General features: G+C 42.2%; 1 protein-coding gene across 3 annotated transcripts in view; it reads right to left on the reverse strand.

The window, feature by feature from the left end:
• Positions 1 to 25,574, reverse strand: part of RGS17 (regulator of G protein signaling 17) — an 89,125-nt gene extending 63,551 nt beyond the window's left edge. For 2 of the 3 annotated variants that reach the window (XM_030556611.1, XM_030556610.1), the window contains exon 1: positions 25,474 to 25,555. The gene's annotated coding sequence lies outside the window, so the exon portion shown is untranslated. Of the gene's footprint in view, positions 1 to 25,469 lie in introns of all 3 variants that reach the window. The other variant, XM_030556613.1, reaches the window with a different exon arrangement.
• Positions 25,575 to 26,749: the final 1,175 nt, after the last annotated feature.

Below are 26,749 nucleotides of genomic sequence, written 5' to 3' on the forward strand. Positions count from 1 at the left end.
TGGACACGGAACCAGACTGCATATGAAACAGTTGTCAGGGGCCACGGTAGATTAGAACTAGAATAACATATTCTTAAGGTAAGTTTTGTTTTTCATTTGTCTATAACTCACTAGTTCCAGCCATATTCCTCCCGCCTTTCCCAACCCAATTTACCATGTTTTCATGCGGTTGCGATAAAAATACCTTGAACGTTCACATGGAAGTGGGGAGGAGGACTGCTGTGGCATGATTAAATAGGAGAAGACAATTGAAAGGAAAATCAGATCCTGAGCAGCAGTATCCATAAATATGTGGCTGTGAAAAGGCAAATACATACATTTATTATTATTAACTGAGTGCCTTTCTAATGTGTCAATACCCTGGTTTTCTCGAGAAATAAACAAACACCACCAACCTGGTTGTAATAAAGTGACTGCTACTGTTTTGATATACTATTTATAGGTAACCAGGAACAAAGCATTGCCTAACGGCCAGTTATTTATCTTAAATCAAATACAAATAACAGCTTCTCATGTTACCAAAGTTTCTCCAGCTAATAAAATCATTACTACTGAATGATGAACTACACACACAAGGCTGTACTTTTTTCTCAGTTGCAGGCAAATCTGTAGCACCTAGTGAAGCAAATTAGTTCAAATTTACAATGGTGGACCAGAAATTGGTCCTTGAACTCCAAAGTAGGAGTTTTTCTGTACATTAATAGCATCACAACTTACATATTTAGGGGCATTATGATTATTTCAACTCATTTCCTAAAGGCATCTAGCAGCAGCCTTGGAAACAGGATTCCAGACTACCGTAGATAAACTATTGCTCTGTTCCAGTTTCATAGTAATTGTGTTCTCAAAAGAAGGTGTGCTGTGTAGTTTTAGCCATGCCAGTCCTAGGATATTAGAAAGACAAGGTGGGTGAGGTAATATCTGTTATTGTACCAACTTTTGTTGGTGAGAGAGACAAGCTTTCTAGCCACACAGAGCTCTTCTGCAGCTCTGAAGAAAAGACCTGAAGAATTCTGTATAACTCAAAAGCTTGTCTCTTTCACTAACAGAAGATGGTCGGATAAAAGATTATTACCTCTCTCACCTTGTTTCTCAAAAGAATGTCAGCGTAAGTTAATTGAATTGGATGTGTGGCTATACACATCCCTGCTTGTACCAGATGTCTTCTACACACTAACAGCAATATCCCAGAATGCCGTTTTGAGGGGTGGAAGCAGCAAGAGGATACCATGAGCTTGGTAATAGGTCTTTCTAATCCTCTCCACTCCACATAAGGTGAATGGATGGCATGGACTATAACCTTTAGCAGATGTCTTTTGCTCTCCCCTCAAGACAGCTTAATCCACCATGGTCTGAAGTAGGCATTTAATGTGGCAATATGCTTTAGTCTTAAACACAAAGTTTGCCTCCTGTGAATTTACATCCACTTCCAGATTGTAAAGATGTCAGTGGAGAAGCTGGAGGAAATAAAAGGACCAATTTCCTTTACCCCAAAAGGTGATTAATAGGAAAGGATTGTCAGCTTTTTAATGTACTAGCTTGTAGAGCCCTGCGGAGTTGTATTCCCACTTGGAAGAGGCACGTTATGGGCAAGTAAAATTTTGCTAGTTCTTTCCCTTGATGCGATAATGAAAGAGGTGGCAGGTTGATTTTGTATGCATCCTGAATATATTCCAGATGACTGCTTTCTCTTGGATGAGATAGGTTTGCTCAGAAGTTTGTGATTATCTTGGTCTCTAGTGGTCAACCTACAGAGAGGCTATAAAGCCATATAGTTACTGGCTGCCACCACATCTGCATTTGGTATTAAATGGTAAGCTCTCTAGTAGTCTATATAGCAGACAAGCCAGAGACTGAATGGACCTGGAGACTGGAATACTTATTCCTAGATATGCTCACTCTAGAACAGACATTGACAGGGCTACACACAGAGGCTTGCAGTGTTACTACCTGTGCTTTATATTGCATGACTGTGAAGAGGATCAATTTTCCCATCAACATGGCACCTGCCTAGCAGGGATGCTGGAACACTTTCTATAGTGGGGCTGCTGAGAGCCATTGAACCAAACTGTAAACACTGTATAGGATTGAAATTATTTCAAATCAGGGGGTCGCATCCACAGAACCCCTAGTTCCAGCACCTATGTTGCGTAGAGTGCTAGAAATTCTTTAAGAGCTTTTTTTTTATCCCCCAGGATAGTTGCTGCTTACCTGCCTGTTTAAGTTTACAGACACACTTTATGTATTGTAACCAAGAGCTGATTTACAGGTCTGTGTAGATGTCTCCCCCATGCAAATACAATAACCTCACACATGGCTGCTTCTTTCTATCAAATCTGCAGAGGTTAGAAGGGTGGAGCATGACAGTTTACTGAAGATATCATGAGTTGGGTTTTCCTGGATTTAAGTTTGTTTAAGCTGTCTAACAAGATTCCTGTCAGGACACTACTCGACAGCAAGTATGAGTGACCTGCAGGGATGGCCTCTTGAAAGTTATAGTTCAGAGAAAGAAGAAAGAAAGAATTCTCCTTTTTATTTAATAAGAGATACAGGGTCTATTGTTAGCATTGCTGCTTTTTCTAAAGTTGGAAATAAACCTTGAACAACAAATACTAAATGTTTTACCAGCCAATTTGTCTTCCCTGTAGTATGCTGGACAGGCTACGAGGGTCTTAAAAATATGACACTTGACTAACCAATGAGGAGTGTTCCATGTGTGATCTGGTATAGAGATGCACCATTTAAACAGCTGCTCACTTTCTTTACTGGAGGCTAACGCTGTTAGGTAGGTTTCCTGGTTTATATCTGTTTGAGCTATTGTAGTACAGATCTTTGTTCTGAAAGAAAGCAGCATTACACACTGTACTTCATCTATTACCTTTTATGCAATAAAACAACTTTGCACTTACCTAGCAACTTTCATCAGCCTCCAAACATTTCAAAAACATTAAGGAATCAAGTCTCATAATAGCCCTGCAAGGAAGGCAAATCTTAATTTCCTCATTTCTCACACGCAGAATGGTAAATTGTGGGAAAGAGGCAAAGTTTTTTTTGTTTTTAGGCAAGGTCACACAGTGAGTCTATAGCTTAGCCAAGATTAAGATCCTGGCTTTCAGTTCTCTACTCTAATCACAAGATTGCCTTTTAGCAATTTTAGCAATTTGTCTTTTAGCAATTTGTCAAGTGACAGTTCCACGCAGTGATGTTTGTTATTGAAAAGAGAGAGAATTCCATACACAAACCAAGGACTAGACTGTGGTTTTGATGATGCAATTGTAGAAAGGAGGGCGGGGCAACAACCCCCTCCTCTATACCGTAGAATGGCCTACCCATGCCTGCTTCCTTGCCTGTGGAAAAGGGGAGTGCACAGAGCCGTGGATCTACTCTCTTTACTGTCTTGCCAGCGTGGCTGAACCAGCATGGGACATGCTGCTATGTAAACCAGAAAGAAAACTACTCCTACTGAGAGGAAGGTAGATGCCCGGGAGGCACTGTGATTCAGAAGTCCCTCAGGGTCACTCCTGGGGAGATGCAGAGCAGTGTAATTGTGCACCACCCATTGCTAAAACTGTAGGCACATGCCCAGGCATGGAAGTGCACCTTTGTGGAATTTGTTTTCCATTTTTAAAGATGTTGTCTTCTTCTTCCTCCCCTCATCCGACAACCTCCATCTAATCCCACCCCATCATCTCAGTAAGTGCTCATGTTCCACCCACAGACACACCTACTGAGGTTCAAGTGAATAATTCAGTCAGACAGTAAAGGGAAAGTGGAGCTGTGTTTGCCCTGCTTGTCAAGAAATCACTGAGTAAATGAAGTTCTAAAGCAATGTAGTTTCTTCGATAGTCCAGCCTACAGGTTTTGAGTAATTTTTAAGTTAGCTATTTAAGAAATTACTCCTCAGTGTGGTTCCCTGATGCAGCATTTTATCTTTCTAGTAGCTCAGTTCTTGCCAAGTTTATTAGCTTAAGTGAATTTATGGAGTCTACTCTGCACTTAGATGGAGAACATCATGGTCCTTACCACCCAGATAAAGTCTATCATAGAACTGAGATGGAAGAGATCCAAGGTCTTCCAGTCCATTTCTGCTGGCACAATAGCGTCCTTTTAGGTGTTTTCTGCAGTTAATTCTGTCCAGACTAATAGTAATTATCTTATAATTACACTAGTTATTTCTTTATGCCAATTTGAGGAAAGGTAACCAGTGAAGGACTTTTTTTTTTTTTTTTTTTTAAATAAAGTACAGCTTTTTGGAAGGCAAAGTCCCTGTAGTTTAGGTTAGCTAACCCAAGACTTTCCTGCAATAAATAATTATACTGATCCACAAGATGCACTAATTTCTCAGATACCTAAGATAAAAATCTGTTTTTGTCAAATCTGATGGGTAATATATTAGCCTCCAAATGATACACAAAATTTAAAACCATCACAGGAAGTCAGCGCAGCAACGGATGCAGGACCATATGCTGAAACGCTCTGACAGTTAGTCATTTTTAGGTAGGTCTGGCAACTTTTCCTGGTAAAAGTGCTGTCAGTTTGGAAAATAACTTGGAAGTGAAACAGGCCTCATTTGAGTGAAAGTCAGTTCATCCCTAATGGTATCTCTGGTGTAACAGGGTTGGAATGGCTCTAGTCAAGACAGATGCTCTCTTTTTCTAGTTTTACCATAATCAACTTTATGCTGCTTCTTTCAAGAACCAGCCCCTAAAATCCACTGAAAGCATTTTATTCACTTTGACTCACAGAGCAAAATGTAGGAATTTGTCTTCTGAAAGCTTCTCCACTCAAAAGGACACAGAACACTTACCCTGGGAATTTCAAGCTTTTATAGCTTTAAGCACATAAAACATAGTACTAAATAAATAGATATGTATTTATAGCCATTTCCTTTTCCATGCTATTTTTCACCAAATATATTGCACACAATGGGAAGGGGTTATTCCTTCCCCACTTGATTAGTTTATTCCTGGTTTTCTGCATTTGTGTTACTTGCATAGAAAGCTTGAAAAATTTACCCAAAGCCCGTTAGCCAGGGTGAAAATCTCTACCATCATATCATGCTTTTTACTTAAAGGAATAAGAGTTCTGTGCTCCAGTTGTGATACTGGCAATTAAAGTTTTACTTAAGAGTTCTAGCTCATTAAGTCTGTTTCTTTGTTTTACTGTTGTTCCCTTTCTGGATTCACTCCACCTTCTCTTTCCTACTATAGATCATGGTGAATCTTTGTCTTCCAGTGTCCATTTCCTCTTCTTTCCCCTTCCACTCCCTTAAATAGTGTATAAGCTCGTTTGGTGGCTATTCCTGCCTGGAGAATCAGCAGCACAAGAATTAGTGTTTACATTTAAAATAACTAGGCTTTGAGAAATACCCCCATTGATATGAATGAGGGAACTTCATATCCCTTAGAGCAGTGTTTCTCAAACTTGGGATGCTGCTTGTTTAGGGAAAGCCCCTGGCGGGCTGGACTGGTTTGTTTACCTGCTGTGTCCGCAGGTCCAGCCAATCGTGGCTCCCATTGTCCGCGGTTCACCGCTCCAGGTCAATGGGAGCTGCTGGAAGCGGTGTGGGCCGAGGGATGTGCTGGCTGCCGCTTCCAGCAGCTCCCATTGGCCTGGAGGATTGAACCATGGCCAGTGGGAGCTGCGATCGGCCGGACCTGTGGACGGGGCAGGTAAACAAACCGGCCCGGCCTGCCAGGAGCTTTCCCTAAACAAGTGCTGTCTCAAGTTTGGGAAACACTGCCTTAGAACTATTCTTTCACTTTATCTACATCCTCGAAAAGGCAGTACTGCTATGATTCACAGGACATGATAAGACACACTTTTTAAATGAAAAGTTTACATGTCACAAAAAACAATGGCTTTAAGCACTCTGCAAACCATAGAGCACTACCTATTTTATTTAATGAACAAGGCCAAGTCAGCATCTTGGCTGCTGGCTTAGGGTGACCAGATAGCAAGTGTGAAAAATCGGGACTGGGGGGTGGGGGGGGGTAATTGGCACCTATATAAGAAAAAGCCCCAAATATCAGGACTGTCCCTATAAAATCAAGACATCTGGTCACCCTAGCTGGGCTGGAGACACTTTACAAGCTTTGAGCTGCAGGGACAAGGAGGTTGCTCTCAGTTCTGAAAACATCACCTCTACATCTGCTATGTACTATACTAGGTGCCGCAGGCCTGTCTACACTAACCAAGCAGGGATATAGACTGTATTGAGCCATTGGCTGCAAAACTGTAGCCTGTCCAAACAGGAACTTAAAAAAATGATGTGGAGCATCCAAGTACAGCATGTCTTGTACTAGTGTGTTCTGGGACAACTGAAGCAAACACCTTTCATCAACACCATAGCTCTCTGGAGCAGGGCTGATGGAGAATTTGCTAATATTTTGTAGAATTCCCTGTACGGATCCTAAAACTTCTCAGGCACTCTACAGTTGCCAGCATGGACCTCTCTTAACACATGGTTCTTAGCATTGAAAAATAAGTCAGTTTTTCTGGTATAGGAAGAGTCACAGGACTGCTGAAGGTTAGAAGTGGCAGACAGATTCAGAGGAAAGCAAGAATCTCAAAATTGCTCTTATGGGATACAAATCTATGACAAACCCAGAAGGAAGCCATCCCCCCATGCTTTGTGTCCTGGGAAATTCTCAGGATGTGAGGCCTGCCCTCATTGGCCACTTTCTCTATTTTGTAGCCATGGACAACATCCAACTGAAGCCGGTATTTGATGAGGATCACATGCATTCAAAAAAAGGAGGACATTACTACTTATTGGGAGCCTGAAATGACCAAATGGCTACAGAACTTCCAAGTAAGGAAGGATACCTTTTAGGCTGTCTGGCTAGAGTGAGAGCCCACTTAGATAACAACTTCAGTCCCTACAGAGAGAGCTCATCAACTATTTGTGTCCAATAATATTCATCATGAATTTAGCTTTTATTCTAGCTAGAGACCCAGTCCTGATTTTCTTGAAAGATATTCATTAGTAATTATTGGCCTAATAGTTTGGACGAGCCATTTTCAGCCCCTGGGTGTCTGCAGACTGTTTTCTACAGCTACTTGGTATGTATTAATCACATTATTATGTGTGATAATCCAAGGTGCATCTTGTTGTTTTGGCTCTCCAATTCAGTGGGAAAGTTTAAACATGAGAACCACCAATAAGCTTCTAGTGGAGTTTTCAAATGCAGTTGCCAAAATTCTCCCAGCCTCATGAATCAAACTGAATCCAGTGCTATTATTTCTGAGCCACACTTGCTATTAAGCCAGCTCTGCCCATGGCTTAGAGAAGAGTCATTGCTCTGGTGAGGCTTCTGCAGATATCACATATCATTTAGTGCCACATGGTCAGTAATGGCAAGTATAAGAAGGAGGGTTGGGACAAAACTAGCCAGGGCTGTAGACATTCCTACACACCTATCTAAATATTAGGCTTTGGTTCAGTGAAATTCATTGTAAAATAGCAAAAAAAAGATCACCCTACCCCTTTAAGAGCCAGAAAACTCCCAGCCACAGCTCCCAAAGTAAAGTTATAAATTGTGACATGTTCCAGCCGAAGCCCCAAAAGCGAAGATACACAGAGCAGCTCACTCTACCATACTTTCCAAGGAGAAAATAGAGAGAAAGCCAAAACATCACTCCAACCTCCCAGTTCCTCCTCCGTCAGATTCAAACTTCCAGCCTGAGACCCCCTGGTGCCCATCCTTCTCTGAGTGTTCTGTGGAAGATAATTACTGGCAATTCCCTACAGCTGACCCAACTAAGCTACTTTGTGACTCCAAGTTTGGGCAGCAGCTGTGGTCCTTCTTCTAGCCTAAGAAAATTAACTAGTTTCTTGACTTTTCTGGAGAGCCAATACACTCCAGTGAAGGCCACTGTGCTGGATGTGTGCATGAAAACTAGAGCAGGTTGAAATTTTTCAAATGAAAAGGGTTTTTTTTTCAAATCAAAAATGTTTTTTTCTAAAATGATTTTTTCCATAGAAATTGCTGGTTGACTTTTTTTTTAAATTTCTTATGCAAAAATTTAGGTCTTACAAAATTCAGTTTTTAATTGAAAATATTCTGGTGATTCATTTTTTGTTGTTGGCCAAAAAGTTGGTTTTCAGTAAACCAAAATAGTCAATAACCATTTTACTAACATATTTGATACTGCTTTCCATACATTTTTTGAAAAATGGTTTAAGTTTCAAAAACTTCAAAATAAGTTGGAAATTTTACATTTATTTCAGAAGGCTACTTTTGGAGTCTGGCCCCAATGCTCAAAGTTTTTAGGCACCTAATCCCCAATAATTTAAATACCTGGGCACCTAACTACCTTTGGAGAGCTCGGTTTTTTGGGACTAACTCTAATAGCAGCAAAGTCATCTGGTGGCACGTGACTGCGTCACTTGTACATTCTTGACCTACAATAGGAAGCACAGGACTCGTGCACCAGAAGGGCTCTATTAGCTCGTTAGCAGACTTATCGTCTAGTGCCACTGTGCCCCTGCTCATACCATACCTCTACTGCCTTCTCTCCAGGTGTGGCTCCCTAAAGTCATAGAAAACCCAACCACTGAGGCAATGGAGCCCCTTTGCATTCAGGAAGACTCTACATATGTATAGCTATAGTGGGGACAATCAAGTCCTCTGTTTTTAGGGACATGCAACTGTGCTACCTATGGTGGTGTCCAGACTAAGCAGAGTATTCTGTATGGTATCTATTTTAAATGGCTATATCAGAAATCATATTTACCAGCTAGTAAAGGAAAATTAAACATTTCTTGGCTATGGTACCCTGTGAGTGCTATTTTTCTTAGCACAGAATTTTTTTTTTAAAGAAAACCTTTAAAACATTTTAATGACTAGGTATATAAATGATCTAGAATCTCCTTATGCTGAATGGTTGTCTCCCACTGTTACATTCTTGGGTGCAATACAGACCAGTGAGGGTTTGTGTCACTGCCTACCCCATAACCCTGAGTGCCTTAAAATGCCCTGCTGCTGTAGCTCTTTTGTCTGGACCCTTCCTCAAGCATACACTGAGCATCCATGTCTTAAGCAGCTCTGACTCAGCAATTCTGATTCTAGCAGCCTGCTTGTTTCATCACCGCCAGGCTCCATCAGCCTGGTTACACCTGGCAAGATGTCCCCAACATCCCCAGTTTCCCCCAAACCACGTGCTCTACAATGTCCAACCCTCTCTTGGACAATTCAGAGACATAGAAGATAGAATTAGAAATTGTTACAAGCAAATAAAAGTGAAAACATTTTCTAGAGGCTGACTTAACACAACAAGCTACAGCCTTTGGTCAAGATAATTTCCTTAACAATCTACCTTCCACTCTTCTGGACAGGATCTCTCCAAAATGCTCAGTTCTGGGGTGAAAGATAACTTGGGGTTCTCTGCCCTTATCATTTATCCTTTGAAATGGATTCTTTTCAATCCCTAAAGTAAAGTTCATTTGAGCTGTGAGGAAGGTGACATGAAGACTCCTGATGAAGGAAGTTCCATGCAAATTTCTTTCCCCTCTTGCATTTGCTAAAATGCAAATTGATCTGTTTCCTGCAATCTACTCTCCCTGCTGTGATACTAAGTTGTTGTTTCCCCACTTTATTGGCTTGATGGTCCTGTTTACCTTCTAGATAAATTGTATTCCCATTGTCTCTTAATGAACCCTGGAAATATCTTCCAGGTGGTAAAACCACATTCCTTTGTCTAGGACAGGGTAACTTTACCCCTGCTGGCAGACACACTTTGATAAAATAATTTCCAATGTATTTGTAATTCTGAATCTGTCCTCTGCACATACACCAGGCAATAATATCAATGATCAGTATGTTATTAGCTCTCTATTAATATCTTACCTGATGCCTTCTAGATACAGGTTATGATATTAGTGACTTGGGGTATACTGAATTGGTCAGACCAGCTGAAATTTACCACCAGACATCAGGGAGCTCCTTGCCTTCTTGCATGGGATGCTGTTAGGGTCACACCCACTTCCTACCAATAATGAGCTGGTAGAAAACAAACTTCGGTTAAAACAATAAGTATAGAAACATCTCATCACTGGCTTTTCTAGACTCTCTATTTACCTAGTTCTTCTCTTACCTGACTGCTAGCTCCTTCAGAATCTCTCTATTCCCCCGCAGCTCTCTGTTGCTGGCAGTCAGTGTTCTAGCCTCAGTCTTCTCCCTCGACACTCCGCTCCTGGCTTTTCTGTGTTGATGACTCTGAAATCTTTCTACTTCTGGTGATCTCTGTTCCTCTGTTCAGTCTCTCATCTGTGATAGTCTTTCTAATATCTCATCTTTGATGTCCCACTACCAATTTAAACTCAACTGAAAAAAGACTGATACATTCCTCATTTACTCAAAAAGAAAAAAAAAATCTCCCTTCCCCTTCTTTCCTGCACTACAGTCCATAGTTCCATGATTCTCCCTTCATTCCTGCTCACAATCTCAATGGGCACCTCTCGCAATTTGGCTCCTCTTTCTGTGAAAAATATTTTTATCTGCCTCCGCTCTGATCATCTCATTCCCATCCTCGAAGCTCTTTCCCGATGCCATATCCAAACTTCTTACCTTCACTTTTTAGACCCTTCAAATTATCCTGCCTAACTTTCCACTCTGGACTCTACTCTTTTCCTTCACACATCCCATGCTATGCCACATCCACTTGCCTTAATACTCCTTCCATTTCCTTCTACCTCTCCTAAATGTATGCCCTTTTACACACTGCCCCTTAAGTGTGGAATTGCTTGCTCAACTGGAGAACTGGGGAAGCCAGTTCTGAGGTGGGCCCATTGTACAATCTCCCTGTAGATTGTCTCTATAAATAATTCAGACTCTACTCCTTCAGTTCAGCAACACTTGCCTCAGGATGTAAGCAGGAAGACTACTGGAGAGACAGAGGCAGAAGGCCCTGTCTGAATGTGACCAATTGTGACAAACATTTTCTAAGCTCATATAGTATGGCTATGCAGGAGACAAAGAAGGAAGAATCTGCAAAATCTTGAATAAAAGATTTATCCCATTTAATGAATAGCCTGCTTAATTCAAGCTGCATTCTCCTGGGAGCTGATTCAAGTATTTCCCGCTGTCAGGAAATTTCTTGTTATTTCACAGAGAACATTGGTCAATTTCAGGCTCAGCTCAACTGTTTTCAACCATGGTAGCAGCATAGGATCTTGAGGGTACAGAAGCTCCTTTGCATCAGTTTAGGTTTGTGTTGCTTATGGAGGTTCTGGAAATGCTGGAAGAAATTTGTTTTGTAATTTTTGCTTTGCCATATACTTCCTCCCTGTTGAAGGCTTGGGATCATTTTTCAGTGGAGATTCTCAATGCTTCATTTAAGGAGAACAGAGTGTGACAAGCACTCTTAAGGAAGTATTTGCCCTTCACTTAAGAAACTATCTCTTGACACTGACAATCTAGCCAACTACATGCCTATCTCTAACCTTCCAGTTCCAGGAAAAACTATGGAGCAAGTTGTGGTGAGACATGTCTCACCTGTCTAGTTGCCTCAGATCTCTTGGGGCCTTGTTGGTCTGGCTTCACATCTAATTATGGCATTAAGCCTGTTGTGGTGACTCTGGCTGATGATCTCTTTAGAGGGACTGACAAAGATTAGATGTCCTTGCTGACATTATTAGATCTATAAATTACGTTTGAAACTGTTGATCCTGAAGAATTGCTGAGTTGCGTGAAGACCTGACAAAGAGTGGACAGGGCTGCTTTGTGGACGCTTCCTTCTGATCTCTCCAAGAGACCCCCAAGGGATCTCTCACATGCAGAGTTCCACCTTGTCACCCTCCCTGTATGTTGGCTATTGGAAGGGATATCAAGGAAGCATAGGGTGAAGTGTTTACAATATGTTGATGGTGTTAAGCTTTGTCTCCCCATTTAATCCTTCTCAGAGTGTGGTTAAGTTTGTCTCATTGTATAGTTGTGGTTGGGGCATGGATGACCACAACCTGGTTGAGAGTTATCCCATAAAAGACTGAGCTGATGTTGGTAGGACAGTGGAATCAACCATAAGATATGTGAAAGGTCACTTTGATTAAGGGTCTGTGTCCTCTGTTTATTAACTGAGTTTGCAATTTAGAGTTCTTGTTAGACTCCCAGATAATCATAAAGCAACAGTGTGACTAGCTGGAGCTCCCTTGCTATAAAGAGAAGGACCTATGGGAAGGGCATTCTCCATGAGTCCTATAAACTTTAGAATTCAGTGACCCTCTTGGTTCACAATAGCCATATCTGTCAACCTTTAGGGTTGCAGCAAAGATCACATATTTCATCATGCATTTGGGGAGGATTAAAGTTTGTGGAGTCTGGCCACTGTGTATGGATTGCTATTTGGGGAGGGGAAAGGCTTTGCTGGAATGTTGAAGGGGAAATTTCAGTTCCATGGCCTGACTTCTTTGTGTGGAGAAAGACTGTTGGTTTGCCACTGCTGTTTTTGTCACAGCTGAAGTGTAGTTTTCATTACTTAGTTATCTGTCAAGGGTACAGAAGCCTGGATTAGGCCTTTTTGTGTTTATGTGTCACAATCAATGCAACAAGAAATAATGTGTGTCATATATAGAATCCACCAACCCACAGAAGACTGTGGCATTAATTAGCTTTCAATAGTCCAGAAAGAACTAGAGGGAACCAAATAGAATGGATGGCTTGAAAAAGACGTGACAGTCACAGCTACATTGACTGCTGGCAGTCCTGACCATGAGTGAAGAGTAGTAGATGTATAGTGTGGAATGACACTCCAAATGAATGAAAAGGACATCAAGGATCCTGACTCCCATTGACAGATCTTTTCAAAGACCTCTATGGAAGAGGAGAAAAACTGCTCCCTCAGATATAATATTCTCAGGAACCTATTTCCTCATAGTGAGAACAAGGATACAGTTTGTTGGGAATTTTGTGACACAATGCTTTTTTTCCAATCAGAAAATTCTTATTTGTCATAACCTAAACTGATTGTGGCAAAGGGTCAGTTTTGACTCATCTCCCAGTGCAATTTTTAAAAAATTGTTGAAATGTCCATTTTGACATTTTCAAAACAAAAAAAGTTTTGTTTTTGACTCAAAACAACTTTGTTTTAGTTGAAATTGAAACAAAATGTTTTGAAATTATCAAAATGAAATGTTTCAATTGACCTGATACTATTTTATTTTTGATTGTCAGTTCAAGAAAGTTTGACTTTTCATCTGATTTTTTAAATCTCAACAACTCTTGTGGGATGGAAAAAATGTTTGCTGCCAGCTCTAAAGAAGACCTCACTCTCAGGTGAATGATTTGGTGATTCAGCCAGCAGCCTGAATTTGTCCACCATTTATTGATTTGATTTTTTACTTAGAAGGGTTTTTGAATAGCCTCAGATCAAAGAGAGTGACACCTTGTCTGTCCCATGTCAGTTGATGTAGGTGAAGCCAAAGTGGCTGTCTCACAAAATCATTATTGCTGAGATCATGATCCTGTTGGCAAAGGGCACATGGCCCTGATTTCTAGCTAGGTTATGTCTACTTATCTGATTTATCTAGTGTTATAAGGTGCTCACATAGATACTATGATGCTGAGCACAGGAGAGACAAAAGTCTCTTATGAGTAGCTTAAGAAGAAGACGAGATTTATTGAAAAAGAACTTTTTCATACTGATGTTGAAGCAATCATTAATGTATGCCTTAAGTGTGCCACGTTGGAAAGCATGAACTATTGTTTTTGGGATGACAAGGGATAGAATTTTTAGACTGTAATAAATCCACTTGCCATCAAGAAGAAACTTTGGATTCTTGGGGTGACCTTATCCAGAATTCCATCACAACAGATTTTTAGCTGTTAACTTAGTGAGACCCTGATTTGTTGCTTTCTTTATTAGCCTTGCAATATCCAACTCTGATGGCTATTTAAGAAATATGATCTATTCAACTTCATGAAGCCAACAGTAGTTTGCCAGCATAAGTACATTTTACACATTGATCGGAATCCTGTCTGGCTGCGGTATATCGAAATGTCCTCCCAGTTTCTTTATAGATCCATTTCTTTTTTATTTCCCTTTTTGTTATTTGGAACTTTATTGTTGTACAGTGGGAAACCATATACAAAACAGAAGATACTGTCATTTATTTCTTTCTACCAGGAAATGGTAAGTGTCATATTGTTGTGTTTTCTTTGTACTTTATATGGTGTAATTAGTGATTACATTGATTATGTGCCAGATTCTGCCACCTTTACTCATGTTAAGTAGTGACATTCACATAATAGTAGTCAATTGGATTAGTCACAGAATAAGTTATTACTCCAAGTCAGAGTGGCAAAATATGGCTCTAATTTAGGGCTAGGCTGCAGTCCTCACTCACATTGGTGTGCACTTTCTTACCTGAGTAGTCTCATTGAATTCAGTGTCACTATTCATGTGAGTAAATGCATAACAATTTGAGGAAGGGTTCCACAGCCTAACTTTAAGTAAAAAGAAAGGGCCCAATTACTCCTCCTGTGGAAAAACCTGAGGGAGGCAGCTAACATGGAGGAAATCTCTTCAAAATGTTCCTTGCAGAGACTTTTCCCCCTAATAGTTTCTTTGCAGCTAGGTACAGCAGGCTCAACTACAAACCTCATGGATCATCTGGGATCCCCAAAGCCCTGGCTGGGATGATTTAGTTGGGGTTGGTCCTGCTTTGAGCAGGGGGTTGGACTAGTTGATCTTCTAAGGTCCCTTCCAAACCTAATGTTCTATGATTCTCTGACACTGGGGGATCAGCAGGAAGCATGTGCCCCTATGACAGTTCTGTGTCCTAACCCCCCAACCCATGGCAGCACAATTCGAGCCATGGAGATTTCCTCAGATGGCAGTTGCTCCTAGAAAGCGTCTTAAAAGTGGATCCCCACTGTGTAAAAGGGGGTGGGGAGAGACCTGTGGAAATGTAACACAGCCTATTAAGCTTTCATTGTGAGTACCACTGGGCCCAGGTGGCGGAATGATATAGCCTTCCTCTGGAGTCACATCCCTTCCCCAGCCCCTCCCCCAACAATTCCCTGAGGAACTCAGATCCACTGAGGGCCTTTTTCATGGTTAGGTGAGGAGAAAGGATGCTGCTGTTGAGGGGTCTGAGCCAACTGTCTGTGTAAGAAGAGGAGGGCTTCACACAGAGGTTTCATTCCATCCGTGGATCTCAGAAGCACAACTGGGCCAAATGTTATCTAAAATGCCTTTCTAGGCCACTCATTGGTACTGCAATATTACGGGACATTCTATCACAAAAGCTAACAATGAGGACAAAGGAAATTTGCAGCATATTATTTTATACATAAATTCGCTGAAGTTAGGACAGATCTTATTTAACTGTCTTGGCATTGCCTGCATAAAAAAAGAAGGAGATCAACATGCTAAGTTTTAATGAATCACAAAAAAGGCAGATTGTGTTAAAGAACTGATCAAAGAGGAGCTGAATATTCCGACACAAACACAGCAAGTAGTAGGTTATCTACTGGAAAATTTCCAGTATTTATAGCTTAATCCCTAGGTTACGAAATTTAGAGAGACATTGTTATAAGTGATCCTGGGCCTCCAAATTTTGTAGGTCACCCACTCACTATAGATGTTGATTTTAACACAGTTTTTCAATTGCAAATTGATATTCATTTTTTCAAGTTGATATTCAGGTTACATGATCAAATGAAAAAAAGAGTAAATATATTAACTGAAAATGGTTGGTGTTTTGTTCTACTTATTTTCAAAATGATTGAAACAATAGAGTAAATGGAGAGACCAAATGTTTACTTCGCTGGAAATCCTCTTGCCTTGTTTTTAACTGGACCTTTTAAGTATCTTCAGCTATCTACAGTGTTTTTATACAGGGAGTGTTTGGTGGTATTTCTACACAGGGAGGGCTGTCTAGTGAGACTGGGAGTCAACACTCTGAGGTGAAATCCCGTCTCCAGCTAAATCAATGAGAGCTTTGTCATTGACTTCACTAGGGCCAGGATTTCACCCCAGAATTCTATTCCTCACTCTGCCATAGCTTTGCTCTGTGATCAGAGGCGGCTCTAGGGATTTTGCCACCCCAAGCATGGCAGGCAGGCTGCCTCCGGCGGTTTGCCTGCAGAAGGTCCCCTGGTCCCACGACTTTGGCGGACCTCCCTTAGGTGTGCCTGCGGAAGGTCCTCCAAAGCCGTGGGACCAGCGGACCCTCCTCAGGCACACCTGCGGGAGGTCCACCGAAGCTGCGGGACCAGCGGACCGTCTGCAGGCAAGCCACCAGAGGCAGCCTGCCTGCCGCCCTCCTGGCGACCAGCAGAGTGCCCCCCGCGGCTTGCCGCCCCAAGCACGCGCTTGGCGTGCTGGGGCCTGGAGCTGCCCCTGTCTGTGATCCTGGACAATTGCATAACTTTTCTGGGTCTGATTTTACCCATCTGTCAGATAAACATAAAGCTGTTTAATTACTCCTCACAGCACTCTGGGACACAGTAATGTTTGAAAAGTGCTTTGAGATTCTTTGATGAAAGGTGATACTTATGGCAGTCTTCTATTATTACTATACTAATACATTCTGTTAATTCTGAACCCCAAAACCAATATCTATAAAGATAATAAATACTACTACTACTAATGGCCATCAGATTATTTATTTTGTAATTGTTCTCAGTATTTACTAAATTGTCTACATGTTCAAGATTACTGCACTCTCTAGAAGAAAGCTCCTTTCCTCTGGGAATAAATATTTTTTCCTTTTGTTCTGTCACTGATATTTTCCTACTGCTGTTTTGGTCTCCATTTTTTTGTCTTCTTGGGTTCTCTGTAGCTTTTCTCAAGTCCTCATGAAACACTACTAAGTTTTAGATATAATATATCTCATAAAATATCATTAGGATTCCTTTTGTTTGTTAATCAGACTGAAAATGGGTCACTGTGTTTTGTCGTGGAATGAAATGCTTGACCCAGAAAAACACCAGTGGAAGTAAGAGCACAAAGTAAACAAGCTTGATTTTCACATTGTATCACACGCATATAATATGTCACTCCCTGATACTAAACTATAATGCTGTCCTGCTGAATATGCTTAAACAATTCTCTCTGCTGTATTATATGAAGGACTCTGAAGACAGAACATAAAACCATAACCATTTCTTAAAAATTGTTGTGACTACAAAAAGGGATTAGCATTATAAACATGTCATAATCAGAGGAGAAATCAAATTTGTTGTCATTTGGAAGTCAAGAATATTAAGACCTAAATACAAAAGGAAAAAAAAGGGGACAAATACTGCCCACTTTTAAAGGGCATGCAGATGACCTAATGGAAGAAGAACTGCTGTGTTTCCACTGCACAGAGGGTAAGATGGGAGAGGCTGTGTAGAAGACTTGCTGTATGTTGGGTATGTCCGAGTAGAGGGACCCACACTGCAACAGAGCAGATCTACCTTGTGCTCCTCACCATGGCAATGAACTTCTCATGGTTCTCTCTACAGCTATGCAGATGGGTTTGATGCAAAGGAGTGATATGGGCATGGCCAATGAGTTTTCAAATACATAAATCCACTGACCAACCCAACCTCCCACTTCTGCATGAAGTTACGGTGCACAGTTGCCACTACTACAGCATCCACATTGTGAAATGGCTGCACTGCTGCTCTAGCCAGTGTGTGGAGGGTTACCCTCCATAACACTCATTTATCTGGACTTGGTGGAACCTTCCAGGATTTGGCCTTACGTGTAAAATAATCCAATATAATATTTGATAGTCATTATCCTCATGCTCTGTTCTTGTATGCTGCTTACTTCTATGGTTAAAGATCTGTTAGAATTCCTTAGCCCCAGTTTCTTATATTAGGAAGATTAGTTAGATTTGTAAAATGTTCTGAATACATTTAACACACTACATAATATGAAGTATTATTACCAGATGTTCAGGCTGTTATATTACAAAAACATTAAATCCTATTGGGATGAATCTAGGTGCACAATATTTTTGTACCCACTTTTAAACCACTGTGTGACTGAGTGGCAAAAAATACCTTAAATGACTCTTCCCCCCCAATGATAACTTTAGCAAGTTGCTGATTATTATACGTGTTTTGCAATTTCTGAATAAATTAAAACATCAGCAACTACGTAGCAGGGGCTGAATAACTAGGATTACATTTACCACCTTACTTATGTTCAATTTAATGTGCGTACTCATGGAGTAAGATATTATGGCAATGGGCTAGATTCCCAGCTGAGATGGTTGGCATAGAACATTGTTTTGACAACCATTTACCGTAGCTTGAATATCTGGCCCAGTGTGAGTAAAGACGGTAGAATCTAGCCTGTAATGATTCTGCAATAATGTGAACTTTGCACTGGATGAAGAGTTCATAATTTCAGAAAGTGATGTCAACAGAGTAATATAAACACTAGGCAATGACACTGCAATTTTGTCATTCATTATACCTTTTCTCTCATGGAAGTACTCTAATGTTTTATTAGTCAGAAACAAAGCAAGAAATACAGGGACTTCTTGGCAAGCCTTCTTGCTTCAAGCCTGCTGTGTGCCTAAGAAAGCGTGACAACCCATCAGCCCACTCTTGTCTCTTTTCTAGACACAAACTGCTCGGAGACCTTCTTCTGGTCAAACGCCTTGTGCAATGTATTTACAGTGCTCTCCTCACCACCTTTACAAACATGTGCAGCTCTGTATTTATACGCTACAATCCTCAGCTCATTCAGCCAAGGAGTGGGGGGAAACAGATCTTCAGGAAAAACTTCCTAACTGTAAGAACTGTGGGAGAATGGAAAAGATGCCTCAGGAGGTGCTGGAAGCTCCTTCAGTGGAAGTTCTCAAAGGAGGCTGGATAGCCATCTGTCTTGGATGGTTTAGACACAACAATTCCTGCATCGTGGCAGGGACGTTAGCACTAGATGATCCCTGCAGTCTTTCTAACCCTATGATCCTAGGATTGCCCCTGAGGAGCTCTCTCCTGGCTCTGCCTCTCAAAAGCTTGCCTCTCTCGCTCTCTTTCCCCATACCACTTCCTTCCTGGTCTCTTCTACTTTCTGGCCTTTGGGGCGCTCTGCAGCTATCGCTATCATCAGTTAGACACAGTTTGGCCCCCTAGAGTTACTCCAGGGCAATTTAATTGCTGATCCAGGATCAGAGTGCTGGTCAGCTGTCTTGTCCAGCACTCTGTCACAGAATGGCAGAACAGGTTATTTGTCAGAACATCCTGTGCTTTGAGATCCCCTGATAGGAGCCCTCTGAGCTGCAATACCTAGGCATGATGGCACTGAGTTAAGGATACTGTGCAGCCTTTCATCCATAATTTCTGTAGTTTAGCTGCTTTGTCTCAGACTCCTTAATGTTATTTTACTGACACCTATTCACCTGTATAAACAGAGCTTTTGCTATAGCCTAGGCGAGACCCTATTTATAAAGTGTGGCACTGACTATGCCACGTTTTTATCATGTTTCCTTTTTTAAAAAGTTAGAAGTGAATCTCACACAAATGACAAATATTTCTCTGTCAGAGATATCAGGGTTGGAAGGAACCTTAACGAGATCATCTAGTCCAACCCCCCTACTTCAAAGCAGGACCAATCCCCAAATGGCCCCCCTCAAGGATTGAACTGACAACCTGGGTTTAGCAGGCCAATGCTCAACCACTGAGCTATTCTTTCCCCCCAACCATATACAACCATATTCTATTTTCCTAAAGCCAAATGAAAGGAAGGCCTGCACAGAATCATATTAAATGACGATCCAAAGGGAGGGGGGATATTCAGTAAGTTTCACAGCAGTATCAACTGTTTCATACACGGATCAACAGTTTTTCTAAACAGAGTGGGCCAGTTTTTCTGGTCCACTCCACACTTTTTGCTCCGACCAGGTGATGCTGAAGAAGTGTGGAATGCACATAAATCCCCAGCTGGACATACTGCTGGCATGACAGAGGCTCAGTGGGCACAGAGCGGGTATAGTTGACTCTTGTTCTCCCTCCCCACAGTTGCCCCCCTAGCTACGGGGCAAGTCCAGGGTGGGAAGAGGTGTATCATTGACGAAGAGTGGCCACAGCACACAGTGCTCCTGGTACCCCAGTATGGATAATCCTTTGGGGACCAATTCCAGCTGGCACAAGTTAGAATGTCTCCCAGGCTGCTCTTACCTGTGCCAGGGCTAAAGCTGAGATATTGTCTCTCCACTCTGCTGCGATCACCAGAAACAGCACAGCAAAGAATCAGGCCCAGTGGAAGTTTTTGCCTTCATTTTTCAACATTTACAGAAATTGAGAAAGAATGCCCAGGTGTATGGGCATTGGAGGCCCCTGGACTGTCCAATATATAATAGTATAATACACCAGGTAGCATTAAGACACTCTCTCCTGATTCCCTTCTTAGTGACTGCCTACTACTACTACTAATTCCCAGACAAAAAAATTACAGTTCTATAGAGGTTATAGATAAGAGTATGTCTTAGTAATTTAAGGATAAAAAAACATTACAGGAATGTTGTCATTCACCCCTAAAGCCACGCAATATATAAACCCAAGAACTGCATAATTAAGGGTTATACTTAAACAGAAATCCAGACATAGTAAGGTGAGAAATGCACAATTAAGGTACCCAAACAAACTTAACCTCTGACTTGTATGTGTGTCATGCTATAACCATAGAATTATGATTATAAACTATTGTAGTGTTTGTGGTCTCAGATTAGGTTAAACTGATTTTTTTAGATATATTAGAGTTTTTCATATGTTTTTCCCCTTCCTGTTATCACACAGGGCAAAGTTAAGGTTGTCTAGGTTGTCTGTGCATTTCTTAACTTAACATGTTTAGATTTCTTTTAAGTGTAACTTTAATTATGTAATTCCTGGATTTTTAATGCTTGTTTTGGGGACGATTACAAAAGGCCTGTAACATTTTTTTACCTATTGGCTTCTGATACAAACTCTCAACTTGAACTCCCTCTTAACATTGACTTTTTTTGTATGGTCATTTTCTTACTTGTAAGTAAAAATTTGATATATGAAAACTAAACAGGAAACCCAAAGAGACTGCTCAGAGAGAACCCAGGCCCTGAGATTCAATGTTGGTGCAGTTTAGCAGTTTACCCTGGACTTCTGCCCCATTTACCACCCCATCGGTGCTGCCTCTGTGCACACAGGAGCTGAGATTGCAGTACCATAGAAAGCTGTTCAAGTTCTGATGCCCAATCTAGCATACAGACATTAAATCTTTAAAGAACAGTGACTGCTGAACCAAGTAAGCTACCAGTGAGAACTCCTGACACATGCATCCAGTCTCTTACATACTGATAACTAATTACAACCAACAGAATTGTTCCATGCAAATTTACTGCAGAGGAAGGGTGATGATTGGTTGAGTTACCTCTACAGTCACAACGACCCCCCTCAAGAGTTACCTGAGCTGTTGACCTGCACCTGTTGCAGCCTATATATTCATAAGTTATTAACAGTTGCATCCAATTGCTATCTTAATTGCAATTTATCTCCTCAATAATAGCTCATGCATAAGCTTTCAATTAATTTTAACAATATGGAAAGTGCCTGTGTTATTTCATTATTAAGATAATTCAGCAGAAAGAAAAGATTGACATGAGATGTGAAATTTCTTAAAGGACATAGTTTTTAATTAATTTTAACTCAACCTAATTAACAGAATTATTTGTAAATTCTCAGAAACTTCATTCTGCACTCAAAGAGTAAACACGTAAATATGGGGAGGATCTGTTGTATTGTTCATATGAAAAGAAGTTGAGTCCCTGCTTTAAGTACTAATCAGGGGTAGGCAACTATGGCATGCATGCCAAGGTGGCATGCCAACTGATTTTCAGTGGCACTCACACTGCCTGGGTCCTGGCCACCCGTCTGGGGGGCTCTGCATTTTAATTTAATTTTAAATGAAACTTCTTAAACATTTTTAAAAACCTTATTTACTTTACATACAACAATAGTTTAGTATATATTATAGACTTATAGAAAGAGAGCTTCCTAACATATTAAAAGTTATTACTGGCATGTGAAACCTTACATTTAGAGGAATAAATGAAGCCTCGGCACACTGCTTCTGAAAGGTGCGAACCCTGTACTACCTAGACCTCTACCCTTAACTATGTGTCTTAAACTGCACCCCATAATAACTACCATTGTTCATTGGGTACACTTATAACCATTTACACAGTATTTCCACATCATTCACATTCAAAGATCTCTGCAAAGTAGATAATGGACAAGGGCCTATTTGCTTGTTATAGAAGTGAGGAGAGGCTAATGTTAGATGATTGTCGAGGAAGCACTGCATTTTTTTTCAAGCCACATATTTATCTGAAGAAAAGTTACATACAGATGTATTGTGAAGTGGCAGGCCATACTGGTATCTAGCTGGCTTTACTTTTAGATCAGTGGTTCTTTTTCCTATGTTCTAGAGTGCAGTTAGAGGAGTATTCCAGCATCCTGCACCCAATGTTTTATGTTGTTATGGAGGGATCTCCATCCAGATGAGTTTCTGCTATCCTACCTTCGCTTCATCCATTTTGTTTCTGCGACAGTCATGTTCCGGTGTCATGTGGACACTGCCTACTGACAGCCTGACAGCCCTTTTCCAAAATTGAAGCCGCGAGGTATGCATGTACCTGTTCCTTCTACAGTTCATGGGAGATAAACTGAAGCACCCCACTTGTTGATCCTATGGCAAGATTGGCAAAGCATTTTCCTAAGCAAGCCTGATCAACCTCTAGTGCTCCTTATGCATGATCCTCACTAACTTCTACTCTCTGGTAGAAGCAGTTCAGTGAGAGGGCCATCGCTGCTGTCTTGCTTTTGGTAAGAGAGTTCTATCCTACTTTTCAAACAATGCACATTACGCACAATGAACCATAAGTTAAGGAAATCAGCAACAAAGCCATCGGTCCTATATAGCTTGTATGTTGCATTTAGATTAGTTTTTGAGAAAACCAAACCAAATTAAACCAAAAATAATAGTTTGAGAACAATGCACTGCCTCCCCCGTCCTAGGCTCCCAGGAACCAGCTGGCTCCGATACAGGAATAGGATGGGGATTTTTTACCAGGATGCCAGGTCTAAATTTGGTCTAATCATTAGTGATAGGCAAGTTATTGACCATTGAATGACTGCATCAGTAGACTTGATGAACTGAGTTGATAGATTTCAAGCAATTTCTCTCTCTCCTCTCTCTCTCTCCTCTCTCACACACACACATACACTCAAGCCCTCATCACTGCAATTCTTATTTGTAGTATCAGCAGCAAGACCAAGGATTGGCAGAGTGAAAGACTGAATTGCGTTGCAATCCATAAGGAGAGGACACTGCTAGGCTCTAGTGCTGTCACCCCAGACCTTTTAAAAACACACAGTCACTTAATGTATATTTAAGTACACATTTTCCATTTCTGCTGCTCAGAAGCATCTTACTTCTCAGGGGTGGAACTGTGTCTTCCTACACACACACACACACACACACACACCCTTGCACATTTGGGTGCTGATGACATTCAAATAAATAATTATTAGCAATATCATCATCTTAGGTAAGAATGTTTCTTACAAACCTCAAACATTGAATTATTCCCATTCATTTACTTAAATAGATGCCATTTTTTCATGATGACACTATTTATGTATCTTATAATGTGGCTGATGACACTAGCTTCCACTGATGTGAATGGGAATTAACTTCCTTTTAAAAACTTGAAAAAATAGACAGTACATATGCATTCATTTTGCAGAGTTATTTATTATTTATCTATAAAACCTATCAACTAATAAATTTACCTACTTATATTTTCCAGCTTTTAAAAAATAATGCAAACTATTATTGCATGTGAGATTTCATCCATTTTGCCCAACACTTGATAAACTAAACAACAAGCAAGGTTTATGTATTTGTATTGGTAAATAATAAGATGCATCCCAGCTGCAAAGTTGATGATAGGTTAGTTCAAATCCTTGGCAATGCCTAAAATAAGGATCCCCTCTCAATACTGGAAACCCTAACACACAGTTATGCCAGTTCTAAGCTCATTATAATGGAGTGCTCAGATAGTATGGAGATGAGCGCTCTGGAAATAAAATAGATAAACTAGAGTTTGTTGGTTTTCTTCATATTCTAGCGAGCTCATTGGTGACAAAGGTAAGAACTCATGTTTTTTAATCCCGGATTTAAAACCAAATCCCTCAAAAACAACCTCGAATGGAAAGGAACCATTCCTGACCATTAGGAAGCTGGCATCTGTACAGTGTCTGTCCTGTGTCAGAGAAAGTCCTCGCCAGTGGCTAAGGGCGGTGCGCTTGATCTCCTTTGCCAAAGCGCTGGCTTGTGAGCGCCTCTCTGCTGAGAGCGCTGCGCTGTTCGTAACTTGGTGCCGGCTGTGAAGGATCCGCTATTGCTAGCGCTAGCAGCCACTAACCAGCATCCTGCTTTCCGAGCCTCATTCTAAACCATCTGTAGCCGCCTGCTTTTCCCCATAGGCGCTGTCCTTCCTCCAGCCTCCGACATTTTCACCACACACACACACGGGGAGGGAGAGAAAATTCGGCCAAGCCCCAGCTCCCTGCTGATGCCGCAGAATAATGAGGGGGGAGGATGGGTGAGTGACATGAAAGGCTATGGAGTGAGTGTAAAGAAAATCCATAATCATCAGAATAATGAACGGCAAGGATGGTGCCTGTGAGCCACCTCTCAGTTTGCCCTGCACCGAAGCAGCTCCTATAGACTTAGTGGGGGCCTCGTCCTTGTATTAAACCCCCTTCCTCCGGCCAGCACTCTGCACTGTGTTACATGCCTCGGTTCAGTCTTACAGGAAATCACTTTCATTTCCAAGGAACCTAAACAAACGGTGTGTGTGGTTTCTAAAAGGCCACGGCCTCTGATTGTTTCAAATCAGTGCAAAATGCAAGGGTGTATTGCCCCCACTCTCCTGCTCAGAAGAGAACCTGCCTCAAGGGAGCCAGAGAAGATCAAGAGGAAAGGTATGACCCCCCCACACCCCCTTTCATATCTGCAAACGGACATTTCCCGATATCCCCCCTCCCTTCCCCCAACATGGTAGGAACCTCCCTCCCCCGCTTGGATTGATCAGGATTCCTTGATGCAGCTGATGCACAGCAGCAGCATCGCTCCACACAGCCCAGAAACCAATATCTGGGGAGTCCAGCGAAGCCACCGCCAAGCCCCGCGCTCCCTTTCCCCACCCCTTTGTGCATCATGAAGAGGAGCGACACTCGCTCGGACCCCACCTTGCAGCTCAGCCCCCGGTCCACCGCGGCTGCCTGCCCCCCCCCAGCTACACACACTCACGTCCCCCGTGTGAGTGCATTTGCAGTTGTACTCCCTCTCAACCCCCCTCCTGTCCCCACCCCCCAGTCTCTCTATTCCAGACACCAGGATAAAGCAGACATGTTGGTGCCATTTAACCAGCTTCAGCTTCAAAATAATAATTAAAAAAAAACCAAAGCGGTCTGGCTTACCCACCCCCGCCTGGCTGCGTGTGCTTGGCACTGAGCGATCCCGGGAAGGGCTCGTGCAGCTGGTCCCTAGCGGAGCTGATTTGCTGCCATCCGCCCAACTTCAGCACCCAGCCGGCAGGGAGAGAGAGGGAGGGAGAAGGGCGAGCGCACATGCGCCCTGCCTGCCACTCGCGCTGGACCCAGCAGAGCAGCTGGAGTTTCCCTGCTTCTCCCCGGCGTGACTCACTCCCAGTCCCCTGCGCCTCCGCTTCCTCCCCGGGGAGCTTGCCCAGGCTGGCGGGGAGCAAGCGGCCAGGCAAAGAGCCTGAAGAGGGAGTGGTCCAGGGAGGATGCACGAGGAGAAGAGAACCGGTGCTATTGGTCCTAGGGTTCTGGGAATGAGTCTCCAGCCAAACATGGCTGCTTTGGAGAGGGAGATTCAATCTCTGGCGATGGGTTTTTAGATCACCTGGCTCTGGGGAGGAGTGAGTTGGGGCTGTGTGCCAGTGGGGCGCTGGCCACCTCACTCATTCCAGCTGTGCTTTGTATGGAGGGCAGGGGCAGCTTGGGAGGGCGCCTCCTTTCTAGTTCTGAAATGGAAATAAATGTCATGGATAAATGCAGAAGTTAATAGTCCCACCATAAATAATATACCTCAGCCACCTTGGTTCTCATGGATAAATACAGGGGGGAAAGGTAACAGCTTGCGTCTGAGGAGGTGTGTATTCACCCACAAAAGCTTATGCTCCAATACGTCTATTAGTCTATAAGAAGGGGTGGCTGTAGCTTTTTTGCTGCCTCAAGCACGGCAGTCAGGTGGTTTTTGGTGGTGAGCCTGCATGAGGGCCCCGGTTCTGCAGCTTGCCTGCGGGAGGTCCTCCAGTCCCGCGGCTTCAGCATACCCGCCTACAAATTGCCGCTAAAACCAGGGGACTGGCAGACCTCCCACAGGCAAGCCGCCAAAGGCTGCCTGACTGCCGCCCTCACAGGGACCAGCAGGGCGCCCCTGCGGCTTGCCACCCCAGGTACGGGCTTAGAGAGCTGGTGCCTGGAGCCGCTGCTTTCTGTAAGGTGCCACAGGTCTCTGTCTCTTTTTAGATTCAGACTAACACAGCTACCCTCTGATACTTACCTGGATCCTGGTTGTTTTTGTACCTTAACCTCCAAACTGGACTAGCCAACGAGACAAAAGGTTTAGCTGCTCCTACTGCACACGCAGAAAAGTCCACCCAGACTCTGGGTGGCAGAGTGACACAAAAAACACCTTCATAACTTTTGAATTCCATGCATCCAAGTTCTAA

This window comes from Gopherus evgoodei, chromosome 3 (assembly GCF_007399415.2).
Source record: "Gopherus evgoodei ecotype Sinaloan lineage chromosome 3, rGopEvg1_v1.p, whole genome shotgun sequence".
NCBI classification, from domain to species: Eukaryota; Metazoa; Chordata; order Testudines; family Testudinidae; genus Gopherus; species Gopherus evgoodei.